The sequence below is a fragment of the Brassica oleracea genome, chromosome C1 (assembly GCF_000695525.1).
Source record: "Brassica oleracea var. oleracea cultivar TO1000 chromosome C1, BOL, whole genome shotgun sequence".
Taxonomy (NCBI): Eukaryota; Viridiplantae; Streptophyta; class Magnoliopsida; order Brassicales; family Brassicaceae; genus Brassica; species Brassica oleracea.
The window spans coordinates 30,412,142-30,416,791 of NC_027748.1; the positions used below are offsets into that span (position 1 = coordinate 30,412,142).

The 4,650-nt window shown below is 40.1% G+C and overlaps 1 pseudogene; it reads left to right on the forward strand.

Moving 5' to 3' along the window:
* Positions 1 to 2,966: 2,966 nt before the first annotated feature.
* LOC106337213 lies at positions 2,967 to 3,970 on the forward strand (annotated as a pseudogene).
* The last annotated feature ends 680 nt before the right edge of the window (positions 3,971 to 4,650 follow it).

Sequence of the window (4,650 nt, forward strand, 5' to 3'; positions counted from 1 at the left end):
GATCGATGCGTTTTTTAAAAAAGGTTCGGGCTATACCGAGGGACAGGTTTCTCTGTTTATTCTGAGGAACTTTTCCCTCGGTATATTCCGAGGGACATATCCCTCGGAAAATTCCGAGGGACATATCCCTCGGAAAATTCCGAGGGACATATCCCTCGGAAAATTCCGAGGGACATATCCCTCGGAAAATTCCGAGGGACATATCCCTCGGAAAATTCCGAGGGACATATCCCTCGGAAAATTCCGAGGGACATATCCCTCGGAAAATTCCGAGGGACATATCCCTCGGAAAATTCCGAGGGACATATCCCTCGGAAAATTCCGAGGGACATATCCCTCGGAAAATTCCGAGGGACATATCCCTCGGAAAATTCCGAGGGACATATCCCTCGGAAAATTCCGAGGGACATATCCCTCGGAAAATTCCGAGGGACATATCCCTCGGAAAATTCCGAGGGACATATCCCTCGGAAAATTCCGAGGGACATATCCCTCGGAAAATTCCGAGGGACATATCCCTCGGAAAATTCCGAGGGAGCCGTCCCTCGGAAAATTCCGAGGAACTAGTCCCTCGGTATATACCGAGGGAAAAGTTCCTCGGAATAAACCGAGGAAAATGTCCGTCGGTATACTCCTATCGATCGATGTATATATGTCCAAAAACGCATCGATCGATGAACTTCCGAGGAATTATACCGACGAAGTTCTCCCTCGGTATATTCCGAGGACATTTCCGACAAACTAGTGATCCTCGGAATTTCCTCGGAAATTTATTTCCTCGGAATTCCGACGGAAAATTCCGAGGGATTTCCGAGGAAAAAATAAATTCCGAGGAATTATTTCCGACGACGTGTTTCGTCGGTATGTCGTCGGAATAACGATATTCCGACGAAATTCCGACGATTTTTTCCCTCAGAATCCTTGATGTTTTCTTGTAGTGACTTAATCCGAACTTGCTAGTAATAAAATTTGTTGAGTTGCTAATTGATTTGACAACATCAGATATTTTTTCAATGCAAATAACGAATACAAGCCAAAGTAGTAAGTAATAATGTCTAGCCTTAGACATATATGTCATGGATGGCAAAGTTGTGGATAAAGATAGTTTTTTTTTTTATCAAACAATGATTTATTCATCATGTTTATTATTGTCGACAAACCATAAATATTTATTCAAAGGCATTAGAATACATAGATAGAAAGTATATTAATAAGATAATTTTTTTAACGCTGATTTATTATGTTATTACAATTATGAGAAAAATTACATAGACGATCCGACAACCGACAATACTACTTGCTTTATAAAGATCTACGCTTAACTGCATCACCTGAGCCGTCCTACGAAGATCATGCCTGACCGAGTTCTTGCACCATGTTGAAGATCCCTTGTAAGTTTTTTCTCCGTAGTCTGCATAATTGTTTAATAAATCTTTTTCTCCGGGAAATGAAATCTGGACCTGCTGGTGTAGAAGCATTAATGAACCCTTAATGAAACCATTGGACTAAGGTGACTTCCACTAATAAGATAATTAATAATCAAATTCCCATCAATCTTAAGAAAAGATGAGTATTTGCCGTTAAAATGAAAAACAAAAAGGACAAGGAAAGTGAAATTGAAAGAGTATTGATAAGAAACATTGTTTCTTGTTTTTCTGTAGAAGAAACACTTGTTCATTGAAAAAGTGAATACCTAAAAACCCTAACGCTACTGAAAAAAAAAAACATTTTCTCTCCCAACCCGATTAGGGTTTTCCTGTGAACGTCTTCGCCGCTGTCGGTGTGGCCTCTCGCCCACCGACGAGAACACTCCTCTCTCTCCCTCCTCTTCTTTTATTCCATGGCTCTGTTTGTTCCTTGTCCCTTTTCACCGTTGCTCCTTCCTCCGCCTCCAGAACCGCCACTGCTCGTGTTTCTCCTAGATCTGCCAGTCGAGTGCTCTCCTCATGTCCTTTCCGTTCCTCCCCACCCACCGGATCTGTCCCTGTTCCTTTGCCGCTTCTTCGACTCTGCAGTGATTATACTGTCCGTCCGTTTAGTAAATCTTTTAGTTTCAGTGTTGTTTGTTCTTGTGGTTTTCTGTGACTCCTTTATTGCAGTATGCGGGTTCAATTCCGGGTTCTATCCGGCTCGTTTCAACTCTGTTAAGTTTGATTTTGGTCTCTTAATCTACTGGGCTCAAGTTTCTCAGATCTGTGCTTATTCACTAGTACTTGATATAAAAAGTGATATGGTTGGAATTGTGAATCTGTGTCTTTTGCATTTGCTTCCGTCTCTTGGCTGCTCATTGTCCCAAGTTTCATAGTTCACTTGTCAAGACGTTTGGAGAGTAGGCAAAGTCTCATTGAGAATGAAGTCATAGGCTTGGTTGGTTTGGGGTCTCATTCCTCTGTTCTCAGGTTCTTCAGTAGCAATTATGTTGCCTTGGCTCATTCTTTTTCTGCAGTATGCAGGGTTTTATATGTCTGTGGTTTAAATGTGGAGGTGTATGTATTTTTTTCTAACCATTGGTGGCAATTTGGAAAGAAAAGCTATAGTATTTGCTTCCTTACATTGCATCAGATTTGTTTGGTCTCACGAAGACTTGGTTGTTCATTGTCCCGGTATCATGACCTCACTGCCTTTGTTGCAGAGTGTCTAGCCCTTTTGGGCATTTCTCAGCTGGTTTGCAAGTCAGACCGCCATGAACTCAGTAGCCTTCTTTCAGAGAGCTGGTCTTCTGATGTTCATTGGATCTTATTGGCTATTCGATCCCTTATCTTTTCTTTTCAGGATTCACATGTATGTGTTGTGTTTTCTTGTGTTTGTAATATGGCAAGTTGTGCCTTTTTACTTTTTATTTCCTCCGCTGATGGGGGTTGAGACTTTAAGTTAATGGAATTGTTGTTTGATAAAAAAAAAAAGAATACCTAAAAACCCTAATCAATGCCTGGTCGTTTGCTTCTTCCTTGGGAGAGAAGACAATGATGATATCTGATCTTCCCCACCATTTACTAGAGGAAATACTCTCTAGGGCGCCGGCAACAACTCTGAGAAGGTTGCGACCTACTTGTAAACAATGGAATGCTTTACTCAGACCAAATACCGTAAAGCTCCAAAGCAGCCTCTACTTCTCATGCTGAAGGAGTTTAGGGTTTGTCCAGTGACCGTTGAGATCGATCTCAGCGTCGCTGCTCCATCTATAGAGTTTAAGGATCCCTTTGACCTAAAGGGTTCCCCCTCTAGTTCACAACTCAACATAGTCGAAGTCATTCACTGCAAAGGTTTGTTATTATGCATTACTGAATACAATAAGCTCGTTGTTTGGAATCCGTTTTTAGGGGAAACCAAATGGATCCAAGCAAGTAGTCGCCATTACAAGAAAAAATCTAGTTTTGCTCTAGGATACAAAAACAACAAATCTTGCCGTGACTACTAAATCTTGAGGTATTGGCAGAGTTACAAGAGTGAAGAGCAAGTTGTTGAGTTTGAAATATATGAATTTAGCTCTGACTCATGGAGGTTTCTTGATGGAATCTCTCTCGACTACTATATACATGGAAGTGGATGGGTATCTTTGCATGGGAAAACTTATTGGGTTGGTTCAGAGAGAAAAGACAAGGATTCTTCTATATTCTTACTCAGTTTTGATTTCACAGGAGAGAGATTTGGACGTTTAAATCTTCCTCCAGTTCTACAACCTATGATGCTATCTCTTTTTAGAGAAGAACAAATCTCAGGGTTACATATGAACTACTTTCCATTAAAGATGGATTTGTGGGTGACCACTAACTTTGGTACTGAAGCTGCCGCCTTGTCGTGGAGCAAGTCCTTAACAGTGGATTTACACGTTCTTGAAGAACGTTACCCGATGTTCACAACTTTTTTACTCGACGAAAACAAGAAAGTGGTCGTGTGTCCGGGACAAGTTGGTTGGGACACAAAGAAGGTGGTCTACATTATTGGGGAGGACGATGAATATCACATATAGAAATCCCTTATGTAAGATCTACACATAAACCATGGTGGCCACGTATATTCAATTATGTTCCAAGTTTGGTTCAAATCCAGCAACGAACGCAGCAGACACGAAAGAGAAGAATGAAACAAGAAAATGTGATGCTGGTTAAAAAGAAACGAGATTTCATATTACCAGAAGAAAAGAAGACACAGTAGTCACAGTGAGACTCTGCCAATGTGACGTAGCGGAAGGTTTATAGGATAGAACTAAAGATCTGTTGATTCTGAGAATACCCGGAAAACTAGAATAACACAAAGATCTTATTTAGTCTACGAATTCCTAAGATCAATGTCTTCTTAAATTCGTTGAGATCACCTATGATCTACCGAAAACAAGGAACAAAAGAGAAATCTCTTTAATTTTTATTAATAATCAATCAACTGAATACAAAGTTAAAACTAAAAAACTATATATAAGAAAACTATAAAACCCTAAAACAATAAAGATAATTATCTAAATAACAAATAAAGTAAATAATAATATTTAGAAATATCTCAAATATTTATCTGCATCATTCTCTCCAGGTTGGACACTACAAGAAAACAGGGGGATTCTGATGGCCGAAATCGTCGGAAATTCGTCGGAATAGACCGATTCCGACGAATTTCTTACGAACCCGTCCGTCGGTATCGTTTCGTCGGAAAAAAAAA